This window comes from Enhydra lutris, unplaced genomic scaffold (assembly GCF_002288905.1).
Source record: "Enhydra lutris kenyoni isolate GAN:26980312 unplaced genomic scaffold, ASM228890v2 scaffoldscaffold37, whole genome shotgun sequence".
Lineage (NCBI taxonomy): Eukaryota > Metazoa > Chordata > Mammalia > Carnivora > Mustelidae > Enhydra > Enhydra lutris.
In genome coordinates, this window is record NW_019154121.1 from 3,967,939 (window position 1) to 3,983,705 (window position 15,767).

Sequence of the window (15,767 nt, forward strand, 5' to 3'; positions counted from 1 at the left end):
GCAGAGAAAGAGAAGCAGCTCCCACTGAGCAGAGAGCCCGATGTGGGGCTCGATCCCAGGACCTCGAGATCATGACCTGAGCCAAAGGCAGAGGCTTAGCCCACTGAGCCACCCAGGCACCCCTAAAAAAATATTTTTGTGTTTCAGCTTTCTTGAATTAATTCATGTTGGACCAGATACCCTAACATTCTTTAACTTTTTGGAGGCACCCATATTTTCAATGGCAGATTTCAGAGAATTTTTTGTGATATTCATGACAGTAGATAGGAAGTGTATGAAAGTTGTATATATACACACACATACCCGTATACACACACACACACACACACACACACATATCTTGAAACTTGGAAAGATATTTAAATTGAGATGACTGGTCACCTGTATCCATTTGAAGGAGAGGGTCTATCCAAGAGACCATTAGACACTACCTGTATTTTCCTTCACAACTTAATAGCTCTTAATATGTGGAAGTTTTCTGGTTTTTTGTTTTGTTTTGTTTTGTTTTTCTGATTGCATTTATATACCTTTCTTTGTCCTTACAATTTCCTAGCTATACACTGTATTCACTTTCTTGGTAGAATTTCTTTTTTTCTCTTATTTTTAAAATTTCATATCAGAACAATTTAGCAATATATAGGTGGAACAGTTAGTTAAAGTGGAGTGTTCTGGATACTAATTTTCATCCTTGGTTGTGTTATTTCTGTAGAATATTCCCAAAGGTGCATTATGGTTTTCTACAAAACATTTCCCTGCTTGTTACCTTTTTTCAGCAACCTCATCTCAGCTATGCAACTGTGGGAACATATGGGCTTCAATGCTCTTTTCTTATACCAAACAGAGTAAAAAGTGACTGAAAAATCAGTCTGAACAGACAAGCACACAAAGTGCTGGATTAAATGAGTTTAGTGATTTTTAATGCCATTTCTATTATATTGAAATAGGCTTGGCACTAGGGACATTCTTTGCTTAGAAAAGCCTGAAAGAACGGGGATTTCTGTGCATTTTCATCTGCGCTGAGGGAGCTGTGCTGAATGCAGAACAGAGTCAGAGGGAACTGTTAACTGGAGATTAAGCTCTGACAATCAAGCTGCTTGCCAATAAATTTCAAACCCATCTATGCAAGTCATTCAATAACAGCAGACTTGCAAAGCAATTAAAGTCAGCCCTTCCTGTTTAATTTCTGCAAAATGGGGCTGGACTGCCTGAGCTTTCATTTGCTGTGGAATAGTAAATGAAATGAGCCAGGAACATACTGAGGTCCTGATGAACACCTGGTGACCTATCACAGATTCTTTTATTTCTTTTCTTTTCCTTTTTTTTTTTAAATTTAACTAATGATGGGAGTGGACAAAATCTTACAAACAGGAAAATTAAAGCAGGAGAAACTAATTAAGCAGGGTCACTATTTTAAACCAAATCAAATATTTGTTGTATTGTCTATGGTCACTTTCTTTTAAGCAATTTTTGATTTTCCTGATTCCAAAGCAATCTTATAGGCATATTCATATGTAGTAGAGTGAATAAATAAAGTATTTTTCAGACATAACCTAAATTCACCTATATAATCCCCTATCATCCCCTTGTCCAACCATGACTTTTCTATGTCTGTGTCTAATATTTCTTGAAATTATTAAACTTTCTTGGGAAATGAGGTTGAAATGGGTGTGAGATATGATAAAGTGTATTCAGGACTATAATTCTAGAATTTGCCCTTGTATATAGAGGTCATTTTAGCAGGTAAATTATTCCACAAATAAAGACATTTGTATGTATTCTCTGAGGTTTACTTTTTACATTCCATACTCAATGTTATATACATGTTGTCAGGTTGTGAAATGAATGGACTTCCTCATTAAGCCAATTTTAATTTCGATATCAACTCTACTACTAACTGGGCAATCTTGTGATTTTATGCATGAAAGGTAGTCTTTGGGAGTCATTGTGTCTATCTGCAAATTGTAATAACATTGATATTATAAATAAATAAGATGATGCTTATAAAGTCCTTAATTCAATATCAGTTGCAGAATTACTACTAAATATATATTATTTGTGTTTAATCTCTGCATACATATACTTACATATTTTATAAACCAAGAGTCATGCTATATATACTGTTTTATAACCTGCTGTTTTTACTTAATATATTATAGGTCTTTTTGAATAATGTGAATATACAGTGTACAGCATAAATTTTATAATTCATCATAACTTTGAGTGTCTGTCCAGTAATTCAATGTATAAATGCACCCTGTTATTCAGCAATCAAATGATATCTCCATTTCTTGCTGTAATAAAAATGCTTCAGTGAATGAACTTTAACCTAAATCTTTGCATTTTTCCGTTATTTTCCAAGTATACAATGATAAAAGAATAATATTGAGATAAAAGTTTCTATTCAAAAGTTAAAAGTTTTGTATACATTTTGAGATTGCCTGACCTAATAGTTATATTAATTTCTGTTTAATAAAGAGTTAATCCTGATATATATTCCAAAGTTAGTTTTTACCTTTTTGTAATTGTATCTGTAATGCTAAGAAATATTAACTACATTTTGAACAAAATGTACTCTACATTTCTGACTCAAAACTACAGCTATGTAAACAAATTCTGATAAATTGATAATATTGCATGGATGAATTAAAATGGTAGGTGTTTTCCAGAAGTATTTATATTTTATATTTTCATAGAACTAGGAGTACATCATTTAAAATCAAGGGATTATTAAAAGTAAGTGATATTGTCCAGACTTTTCTCCTTAAATAGTCAACTATTTGTGCTCTATAGGTAGAGGGAATAAGCTTGCATATTAATAAAACATTGACTATATCTTAAAAATAATGAATTATTTGTCAAGCTCATGACAGAGTGAAGGAAACATTGTGGAGAATAAGAAGCTAGGAGACAGTTGCTCAGAAACATGTAGTCCCTGGTGATGAGGCTGAATCTAAGGCATTACTGGTGAGGTGAGCAAGGTGAGGAAGGGACAGATAATTGATAATTTAAAGTGGCAGAATTACCAGGACTTGGTCATCAGTTTCATGTGGAGGGCAAGAGATGGGCCTTCTATCTCTGTTCCAGAATGAGTGTCACACTATCTCTGCACTTATATTAATTTTTTACTTATATTAATATTTTCTACTTTTATTAATTCTTTACTTATATTTTTCTACTTATATTAATTTTATATTTATATTAATATTTCTTACTACACTATATGTCTTTTAGTAGATAATCCATATTTAAATATATTTGTATTTTTGACGTTTAGCACATTATATTTTGAACACATTAATTGGATTAAATTAGAGCTTCAAGAACTATGGTGCTACTAATATATTTATATTACTTTAGAATTATATAAATACTGGGATACCTGGGTGGTTCTGTTGGTTAAGTGTCTGACTCCCAATTTTGGCTTAGGTCATGATCTCAGGGTCATGAAATTAGGGTCATGGGATCAAACCCCATATCAGGCTCCATTATGAGCAAGGAACCTGCTTACGATTCTCTTTCTCTCTCTCTCTCTGCCCCTCCCCACAACTCATGCTTTCTTTCTTAGAGAGAGAGAGAGAGTTATGTAAATACTATCTGTGACTAAAGATTTTGAGAAACCATAATAGATTGTGAATGTTGTTCTAAGGACAAGGATATAAAGAGACTATTAAACTTGTCACCAACAAATATAAGTTTCAAGCTCTGCCAGTTCCCTAAACACTGGAGATACTTAGTGGGGACCTATTCTGGCTTTCCACCATCTGTAAGGTCTGCCTTAACCCTAATGGTCCAAAATGGAGCCCCTACCATTATGATTATATTCTAAGAATCAACAAGAAAAAAATAAGATATATTTTAAAAGGTGAGCAGCAGTTGATCTTTAAACCTAAAAAAAGTAATAAACAAAACCAAAAAACTACATGACTGTCACATAGATACCTTTGCATAATAAAAAATCTGACACTTAATGAGGATAGTCACATGGCCACAGTCACAGGTTCTGTAAACAGATACATTTCAGATTAATTTAACAGATTAATTTTCTTTAATATGGAAGACATAAGAAACAGGTTTAACAGTATGACTTTTTTTTCCCCCCAAAGAATCCTAGTTTTAGGCTATGGCAATATTTGTGTGCAGCATTTTTGCAAAGCATAGCATATACTCAGTACTTTAAGAGAAAAGTAATGCCAATAAAATCTCACTCAGTTTCTGCTTCTAGCTAATTGTTTAGAGTCTTGGGGTACCAGAGATTTCTTTCTATTAATATGAATGTGGCTTCTTATGGTCCAGAGACCTTTAAAAAACAAGAAATCTGCTTTCCATTACACCAATTCCACCCAGTATGTGATGCATGATGGTAGCATGAGAATAAGATACCTGCAATTAAAATCTCCACCTGGAAAAGAGGATATTCATTGTCTGCAAAAATAATTATATCTTTCTAGGCACAAATAGAAGTATCTATTTTTGTAGTAATACATGTTATTCTGTGAGTCTATCCAGAAGCTCTGGTCCTATTCTGTGAGGGGAAATAATCCTGCTCATTTTCTGCCATTATTTCCGGCTCTCATTTCTGGGTAGTCTCTCCACATCTTTGACCTGTACAGGCAAAAGTGAAGCTATCTTTAAAGAGTATTCACTTTTGCAGTCACAATAACTGTAACTGGCTCCTTTATGCTGGTGCAAAATTGAGGCTGCCAGGGTTGCATTAAAGGTTTAAATCCAGTATACATTGACCAGGACTATGGTATCTTTGGCAACATAATCCCCCCACACCAATACCTTAGTAGATGTTTGCAGGTAACCACAGTCAAAGATCTTGCTTAGACCTACTTTTAAGCTGTGTATTTCTTACTGTTTTCCTTTTGGCATATCTTTGCTACTGCACTCATGTCTCTCTGAGATAGATATTAGTGAAAATGTCTTGAAGAAAATCAGGGCTATAGTCATGTCTGGCTAAGGATTTCTCTTCGTCATTGTTTTTGGGTGTGCTTCAATTTGCTACCCAGTCGCAATGAATCTTTTAAATTTACTAAGATTCCGAAGTAGCTGCAGCCTCCAGCAGCTTAGATTTCAGGCAGTAGACAGATTCTTCCTTGGCAAAGCTATACTCCCTTCTGCTTCCCTTTGCAGATGAATTGGTTCTAACCTGAGTTTTCCTTTATTTGTGGGACTTTGTTAAAAGCCAAAACAAAACAAAACAAAACAAAACAAAAACCATTTCCAGGTAATCAATTCTGATTCATTACTCGAATAATGAATTAGAATATTCATTATTCAAATAATGAATGATGAGAAGAAAAGTGTTTGAAACAAGATATAAATACTTTTCCTCTCTTTCATAAACTTATTATATAGTTAAGTGATCAGAGTAAGGAGGGATACTGGAATCCATAGAGTCCTCAAAAATCCAGACTTCATCCAGCTTTTTAGGAAAAAGTTAATCCTGGTCCTCATCACTGATGAATAATACCTTGTTACCACACCCATTATTCAAGTAGTAAGATGTAAGAAACAGGGTTAAAAAGTGAGGAAAAATCATGTCGCAAATGTCCAAGTAAATTTCCTATGAACTTACATTTCATGTTTCTGAGAATGTTCCATTGGCCAGAAACATAGTCATGTGATCACAAATACATAGAACAGTTAACAACAAACATAAAATAACTAATCAATAATAATGCAATAAAGAGTAGGGAACTTCAACATCACACTTACGTCAATGCACAGATCATCTAAACATAAAATCAATAAGGAAACAAAGCCTTTGAATGACATTCTGGACCAGATGTATTTAACAGATATAGTCAGAACATTCAATCCTAAAGCAGCAGAATACACATTCTTTTCAATTGCACATGGAACAGTCTCCAAAATAGATCTTATATTAGCTTACAAAATGAATCACAATAAATTAAAAATGACTGAGGTTATACCATGCATATTTTCTGACCACAATGCTATGAAACTAGAAGTTGAGGTCACCACAAGGAGAAATCTGGAAAGACTACAAATATATGGAGGTTAAATATCATGCTAATAATAATGAGTGGGTACACCAGGAAATAAAAGAAAAAATTAAAAAAAAAAAAACACATGGAAACAAATGAAAACAATGGTTTAAAAGATTTGGGATGCAGTGAAAGTGTTCCTAAGAGGGAATTTTATAGCAATATGTGCCTACCTCAAGAAGCAAGAAAAATCTCAAATAAAAACCTAACCTTACACTTAATGGAACTAGAAGAATAAACAAAAAACAAACCTAAAACAGCAAAAGAAAATAATAAAGATTAATGCAGTAATAAATGATAAAGGGAAAAAGAAACAATACAACAGATCAATGGAACCAGGAGTTTGTTCTTTGAAAAAATGTACATGACTGATAAACCTCTAGCCAGATTTAGAAGAAAAAAGAGAAAGGACAAAAATAAATATAATTGCAAATGAAAGGGGAGAAATGACAACTGAAACCACACAAATACAAGCAATCATAAGAGAATATTATGAAAAGCTATATGGGTAACAAATTGGACAACCTAGTGTAAAAGGATAATTTCCTACAAAATATAACCCATCAAAACTGAAATAGGAAGAAATAGAAAATTTTAACAGACCAATTACTGGCAGAGTTACTGAACTTGTAATCAAAAAATCCCAACAAAAAAAATCCAGTGTCAGATGGCTTCACAAGCAAATTCTACCAAACATTTAAAGAGTTAATACCTATTCTTCACAAACTATTCCAAAAAGTAGAAAACTCTAAATTCATCTTATGAAGCCAGAATTACTCTGATACCAAAACCAAATAAAGACACTACTAGAAAAAGGAACTACAAGCCAGTATCTCTGATGAACACAGATGCCAAAATCCTCAACAAAATACTAGCAATATGTACAACAGATGAAAAAAAAATCATTCAGCATGATCAAGTGGGATTTATTCCCTAAATATAAAGGAGGTTCAAAATTCACAAATCAATCACCCTAAAAAAATCACAGCAATAGGAGAAAGGATAAGACCTATATAATCATTTCAGTAGATGCAGAAAAAGTATTTGACAAAATTCAATGTGCATTCATAATTAAAACCCTCAACAAAGTAGATTTAGAGGGAACATACCTCAACATAAGAAAGGTTACATATGGAAAACCCACAGTGAATGTCATCCTTATTGGGAAAAAAACTGAGAGCTTTTCTGGGATGCCTGGGTGGTTCAGCTGATGATATCAGGGTTCTGGGATTGAGTCCCACATTGGGCTCCTTGATCAGTGGGGAGCATGCTTCTCCCTCTGCCTGCTGCTCCCCCTGTTCATGCTCTCTCTCTCCCTTTTTCTCTGACAAATAAATAAATAAATCTTAAAAAAAGGAAAGAGCTTTTCCCTTAGGTCAAAAACAAGACAAGGATGTTTACTCTCACTGATTTTATTCACTATACTACTGCAAGTCCTAGCCACAGCAATTAGATGACAAAAAGAAATAAAAGTTATTTAAATTAGTAAGGAAGAAGCAAATAAAACTTTCACTATTCACAGATGGTTTGATACTCTATACAGAAAATTTGAAAGACTCCACCAAAAACTACTAGAACAGATAAATTAATTCAATAATGTTTCAGGATATATAATCAATGTACAGATATCTCTTGCATTTCTATACATCAAAATTGAGTCATCAGAAGTAGAAATTAAGAAAACAATTCCATTTACAATTGTACCAAAAATAATAAGATGGCTAGGAAAAATCCTAACCATAGAAGTGAAAGACCTGTACTCTGAAAACTATAAAACACAGATGGAAGACATTGAAGATGACAGAAACGAATGGAAAGGCATTCCATGTGCATGGATTGGAAGGACAAATATTTTTAAACTGTCTATACCACTCAAAACAATGTCTACATATTTAACGCAATCCCTATCAAAATAACAACATTTTTCACAGAATTAGAACATCAATCCTAAAATTTGCATAGAACCCCAAAAGACTATAGATAACTAAAGCACCCCTGAAAAATGAAAACAAAGCTGGAGGCATAAGAATTCTGGAATTCAAGTGATATTACAAAGCTGTAGTAATTAAAACAGTATGGTACTGGCACAAAAATAGACACACAGATTAATAGAAGAGAATAGAAAATCCAGAAATGAAGCTACAGCTATATACAAGCCACATGCAAAAGAATGAAAGTGGGCCTCTTTATTACACCATACACAAAAATAAATTAAAAATGTATTGAAGACCTAAATCTGGGACTTGGAACCATAAAATTCCTAAAAGAGAGCACAGACAGTACTTTCTCTGACAATAGCCATAGCAACTATTTTTTAGAAATGTCCTCTGAGACAAGGGAAACAAAAGAAAAATTAAACCATTGGGATTACATCAAAATAAAAAAAAAAGCTTCTGCACAGGAAAGGGAATAATCATTGAAACTAGAAGGCTACCTATGGAATGTGAGAAGATATTTGCAAATGAAATATCCAATAAAGGGTTATCATTCAATATATATAAAGAACTTATACAAGTTAGCACCAAAAAAAAAAAAAAAAGCATGATAAAGGTAGGCCAAAGACATGAACAGACTTTTCTCCAAAGAACACCTCCAGATAGCCAACAGATACATAAAAAAAATGTTCATCATCACTTATCATCAGGGAAATTCAAATCAAAACTACAGTGAGATATCACCTCACACCTGATGGAATAGCTAAAATAAACCACACAGGAAACAACATGTGTTGGCAAGCATATGGAGAAAGGGGAACCCTCTTAAAATGGTGGGCATGCAAACTGGTGCCTCCACTCTGGAAAACAGTATGGAGGTTCCTCAAAAAGTTAAAAATGAAACTACCCTCTTATCCAGCAATTGCACCACTGGGCATTTTTCCCAAGGAATACAAAAACACTAATTTAAAGTGATACAGATACCACTATGCTTATAGCAGTGTTATTTATTATAGCAAAATTATGGAAGCAGTCTAAGTGTCCATGGAGTGATGAATGGATAAAGAAGTGGTATATACATATAATAGAATATCACTGAGCCATAAAAAATGAAATCTTGACATTTGTAATGACATGGATAGAGCTATAGTGTGTAATGGTAAGTGAAATAAGTCAACCAGAGAAAGACAAGTACCACATCATTTCACTCATATGTAGAACTTAAGAAACAAAACAAATGAGCAAAGGGAAGAAGAGACAGAGAGACAAACCAAGAAACAGAGTCTTCACTGTAGGGAACAAATTGTTGTTGCCTGAGGGGAGGTGAGTGGGGGAATGGTTGAAATAGATGATGGGGATTAAGGAGGACACTTGTGATGAGCACTGGATGATGTATGGAAGTGTTGACCTGAACTAATATAACACTGTATGTTAACTAACTGGAATTAAAATAAAAACTTTAAAAATACATCTGAAGCTCTTTTACAGAAAATATTTCAGTACTTCCAATTCAGGCCAGTCTTGATACAACAGCTTAAAAAATTAAGGAAATATATAGAAGAATTGCTTTCACAGTTTAGACAACAGGTAACACAAGACAGTGATTTCTGAGAGGGAAACAAATGAGAAATATTCTGTGATTGCTCTAGTTTAGTACTTGGAGTACTTGGAGAATTTCCAGGTTGCAGTGCAGGGAGTAAATCATTATGCAGTGCCTGATTATCTTCCTGATTTGAGGAAACACAGCTGGGATTTAGAGATGACAAAGCAGTTAAAATATGTATGGCATGGTAGAGGATGAGAAAGAAGAGACCTGTACAGGAGAATGAGGGAGTGGTTGGGTGAGGGAGAAAGAAACAACTATGGAGTTCTCCAGAGAGTGCCTTCAAGTCTTCACCTGAGTGGTGACAAATACACACATGTATGCAGGGAAAATATCCAAGGCTGAATAAAAAAACATCTGAAAGAAGTAGAAAGAACAATGCTTATGGCTCAAATAGAGCATCAAGAATTCCTGTTTCTTTCTATCAAAGTGGAAAAACTTGTAAATATAGGCCATCAGACTATACAAAAGGCTATTGTCTCAATAATGAATAAAATTGGCCTTAGAGTAAATGTTCTAGTCCTACTTTAAATACTGCATGGAAATATCTCAAAAGATCAAAGTCACTCCAAATAACTTAAACACATCCAAGGGGGGAAGAAAAAAAAAAAAAGACAAAAAACCCTGGAAAACATTTAAAATAATATGAGAATATACATTATCCCTAAGGATAAAATATCCAAATGTTATCATGTAAAAAAAAAAAAATTAACTACTTACCTAAAGAAGTAGATAACTACAATTTTAAAAAAAAGAAAAAAAACTATTGAAACTGACACATGAATATTTGATTATAGAATAAATATTTGAGATGATATATAAGACATCAAAATTAGTTATAATTATGTTCTAGATATTCAATAAGATATAGGAAAACTGAAGTGTATAAAATGGAGATATGAAAGATACTTGAAAAAAGCTCAATTCAGAATACTATATATTTTTAGAAAGCATCTGAAACTTTTAAAACCACTGATTTGTAGTTAAAAAAATCAAATTAGGCATAACAGAAAAATGATCTTTAAAATATAGAAGTAGAAATTATTTGAAATATAACACAGAGAAATAAAAACTCAACAATATTGAATACAGTTTCAGTAGGTTCTGGACCATATATCTGTATAACTGTAATATTTGAAGGAAAGAGAAGGGATAGGAAAATTATTTTAATAAATATCATCTAAAAATATTTAAAACAATGAAAAAAATATAAACTTGCAAGTCCAAAAAGCTTAATAAGCCATAAGCAAAAGAGACTGATGTACATCATAATCAAATTGCTTTAAACCAATAATAAAAGGAAAATTAGAAACAGCTATTTAAAAATGAAATGCTATATATAAAGGAACAAAAACCAGAAAAGCAGCAGATGCCTAGTCAGAACCATAAAGCTAAAGATAGTAAAAGAACATATTTAAGTATTGAGAGGACAAAAATACTTAGGTACCTAGAATTATCTTCCTGAAAAAAAAAAAGTAAAATATAATAAAATATAATATTTAATATATATTTAAATGAAGGCAAATAAATAACTTTTCAGAAACACAAAAGCAGGAATAATTCCATCACAATATACTTGTATCAAAATTTCATTGTCTATATAATAATGAAAAGGTATACTTAGAGAATGAAACAAGAAAAAGTAGATATTTTGTTTCTTAAAATTTCTTAAAAGTTTACTACACAATAATATGTTATAATTTTTTCCTCATAAACATTAGGATGACAAAGAAATAGCATTCTAACTATATTAAGATATAGCAAATATGTTATTTTACAATTAACTATGACTTGAAGACAGATTTGTGTTCTTTAACATACCCTGGCTAGGATAAAAGTCAGTTTTCTGCTAGTAGCTAATTACATTTGTCTTTTAGTAAAATGTTGTGTTCCATATATTGAACTGTTGGGAGTCAATCTTTCTGATGAACAAAAGGATTGATGGAACAAGAGCTCTATAATAAGACACATATCTGGATGGTAGACATCTGGCTTTTTTCAGATGATACCTTAGAACTCCATCAGGTCCCTGATGATTTTCTCAAAAAGAAAAAACCAAAAAATGGAGCCCACTGCAAAAAAAAAAAAAAAAAAAATCATTTTCTAAGACAGATTATTAATACCACACCTAATTCCAATAGTATCCATAGAAGGAAAAAAAAAAAAAAATCCCAGAGAGGGGAAAGAATGCAAGAGCAATGGTACCTGGGTGGCTCAGTTGGTTAAGCTTCTGCCTTCTGCTCAAGTCATAATCCTGGGGTCCTGGGATCAAGACCACATTGGGCTCCCTGCTCAGTGAGGAGCCTGCTTCTCCCTTTCCTCCCTGCTTATACTCTAGCTCATCTCTCATATGCTTTCTGTCACAATCTTTGTCTCTCAAATAAATAAATAAAATCTTAAAAAAAAAAATGCAAGGGCAAGGTTGTAGGATAAGAGATCCATAGAGAAAAAGATATATATTTATATATGTAATATGTTATTATATATTATCTTAATATATATTATATATCTCATGTATTACATTAACACATACTATATTACATATTATACATTATACTCAAAACATGTTTTAGGTGACTTTAAGCATTTAAGAATGCTTAAAACTTTCTTAAATTTCAGAATGATGAATAGTAAAGAAGAATTGAAATAGATACTCTAAAAATTATTCAGTGTTATCTAAAACTACTGTACCTATAGAACACTATTCAATTCACCACTGACCTCTAATTTTCTTATTTAAAAAAAATATTTTTTTTTCACTTTCTTCAAATGTGTTATATATTTGTACATAAACACCTGGTTAGGTATATAATGATATTTATTGAAATTATAATAAAGTAAACACAATATAGGTCAAAAAAATAAGAATGAAAACATGCATTTATGCCACTTTGAAATACAGAATATCAATGAAGGATTAGAAAAGTAGTACTTAATTGATATTATGCCTAAAAAAATATAAGAGCAACTCATTTAGGGAGATAGAGCATGAATGAAACAGCCAGTCTAGCTTTTCTGTTACTATTTTAGGAAAAATTCAGTTCAGTGCTTAGAATTCAAAATCTGAGTGACTGATTAAAAGACCTCTAGAAAAAATATTTTAAAAGGAAAAATGTCTGGTTATGATTCCAGGCTTTCCATTTATAAGACTAGCAAAATTTACTTAACCTCTGTTTCTTGATTTTATTACTTGTAAAAAAAGATTTAAAAATAGAACTTATTTAATGGTGGCAGGATGATTAAATGAGTGATTATGCGAAAAGTATTTAGAGCCCTGCTCTGCAAGGGATTCCATAAGTGTTAGTCATTGTTAGTATTAACAAGAGTATGTGAGATTGGCAAAGCAGCTGTAACCACTTGTCAAATGACATTTAATTGGAAATGGCTTTCTGGAGTGCTGTGTGGAGAAGAATGATGGATTTAAGTCTGAGGAGGAAGGACTGTAGTTATGTATATGATACATACAAAGATATTGTGGAGAACAGAGATGGCGCATGTACCAAGTATTTGCCCATCTAGTTCTAAGCCAGTGCTGGCAAAATCCTAGAATAAAAACGAGTAAGTAGATGCAAATGCAGAATATATAATAAAGAAATGAAATCCAGTTTTGGAGAAAATGCTTGCAAAATCCTTAATTGCAAGGGTATTTTAGGTTGTTATTTTTTAAGATTTTTGATTTGTGATATAAACAATGGCGACTATCACATATCAGCTTGTATATATAGTACTAGTTCAAGAATATACTTGTTCAAGAAAACTGACTATTCTCATTTCCTCCAGTATACACCATTCAGCAACATCTCATGAATAGTTTGGAATCATCCATAGTTGACCACGGAACTTAGCAAATTTGCAAATTAAGGCTTTTTTATCTTGGGAATGTGGGTTAAATATTTGCCAGCACACTATTAGTTCTGTGGCCTGCTGATGTGAGTAGGCATAATTACACTTGTTAATAAATACAAAAAAAAAAAAAAACCTCAGAAATTATGTCCCTGCATTTATTATATAATGGCATCTTTTTTTTAAAAGAAAACTTGAAATAGTGATTAATATGTGCCATGCAATGTCCCAAGTATGAGTAGGTAATATATAGGTAGACATGTCAAAGGTAGTAATTGTTGTAATTAGTTTTACTCATGGAACTTAAAATACCATAGCAGAAAAACGCTATTAAAAAAAGAGAGAGAGAGAAACAACATGTTTTTCATCCTCTTAGAAACCTTGAAATTTTGAGGATCCTGTAGTAGCGCGCCGCCTTGTCTTCCGGTCTGGAGGCCTGCCCTTCCCCCGCCCACCACTGTCACCTGGGAAACAAGCCACAAGAGACCGCTCACTTCAAGCTGGTTTCATGATAGCCACGGAGAAAAAAGCAGTTTGGGGCCATTGGTGGGGGCTGTGGACCAGGGTATCAGCTCAACACGCTTTTTGGTGTTCAATTCAAAAACAGCTGAACTACTTAGTCATCATCAAATGGAAATAAAATAAGAGTTTCCAAGAGAAGGATGGGTGGAACAAGACCAGAAGGAAACTCTGCAGTTTGTCTATGAGTATATAGAGAAAACATGTGAGAAACTTGGACAGCTCAATATTGATATTTCCAACCTAAAGGCTACTGGTGTCAGTAATCAGAGGGGAACTACTATAGTCTGAGACGAGTTAACTGGAGAGTCTCTCTAGGATGCTGCGGTGTGGCATGATCTAAGAACCTGGTCTACCATTGAGAATCTTAGTAAAAGAATTCCAAGACAGGCCTTCCACTTAGCACTTATTTCTGTTCAGTGAAACTTTGTTGGCTCCTTGACAATTGAGAAAAGTCCAAAAGGCTGTTGAAGAAGATAGTGCTCTTTTTGGGACCATTGATTCATGGTTTATTTGGAGTTTGACAGGAGAGGCCAGTGGAGGTGTCCATTGCACAGATATAACAATGCCAGTAGGATAATGCTTTTTGACATTCATTCTCTGGAATGGGATAAAGAGCTCTGCAAATTTTTCGAAATTCCAATGAAAACTCTTCCAAATGTCTGGAGTTCTTCTGAGATCTGTGGCCTAATGAAACCTGGGGCCTTGGAAGGTGTACCAATATCTGGGTGTTTGGGGGACCAGTCTGCTGCATTGGTGGGGCAAATGTGCTTCCAGGATGGACAAAACAAAAGATGGAGCAGGCTGTTTCTTACTATGTAATATAGACAGTATGCATTTCTTGAACATGGCCTTCTGACCACAGTGAGTTATAAGGTTGGCAGAGATAAACCAGTGTATTATGCATTGGCAGGCTCTGTACCTATAGCTGATGCTGTTATTTGCTGGCTAGGAGACAATCTTGGAATTATAAAGACCTCAGAGGAAATTGAAAAACTTGCTAAAGAAGTAGATAGTTCTTATGGCTGCTACTTTGTCCCCAGGTTTTCAGGGTTATATACACCTTAATGGGAGCCTAGTGTGAGAGGGATCAACTGTGGGCTCACCCAGTTCACCAATAAATGCCATATTGCTGTTGTTGAATTAGAAGCTGTTTGTTTCCAAACATGGGAGATTTTGGATCCCTGTGACTATGGAATTCCACTCACTCATTTGCAGGTAGACAGAGGAATAACCACCAACAAAATCCTTATGCAGCTGTAATAAGATATTCTGTATATCCCAGTGGTGAATCCCTTGATACCCAAAACAACTGCCCTGGGTTGCAGGGGCTGCAGAAGGAGTTGGAGTCTTGAATCTGAGGATCTGTCAGCGGCCTCAGTGGAGTGGTTTGAACCCCAGACCAATGCTGAGGAAAGTAAAATTTGTTAAGTACATGGAAGAAAGCTGTGATGAAGTCAGTGGGGTTGGGTTACAACTGAGTCTTTGGAAAGCGGTGACCCTAGTTATCTTCTGTAGTCTACCCATTTTTTTTTTTTTTTTTTTTTGTAGTGAATAGCATGGTGATGTTAATCGGAGCAAGGTACATCTCAGGTATCACATAAATGATACCAACTCATGGATTCCAAAATGAGAGCTCTTTGCTTAGTGAGAAAATCCAGGAATTGTCTGTTAATGTGATGACACTATTCAGAGACTCTGATTTTATTTATTAGCCAGTTGCTGCATAACCCTCCAAGTAGGCCTGTGGCTTGAAATAAAGAAAATGCAGCAGAAAGAATGCAAGAGAAGCATTTGGTGTGTTTTGTAACATCAAGAGTTAAGATTGGACCAGCCCCCTGGGGGCTGGCTCCT

General features: G+C 33.8%; 1 pseudogene; it reads left to right on the plus strand.

The window, feature by feature from the left end:
* The window catches only part of LOC111154361, a 110,064-nt pseudogene extending 94,547 nt beyond the window's left edge, over positions 1-15,517 (plus strand).
* The last annotated feature ends 250 nt before the right edge of the window (positions 15,518-15,767 follow it).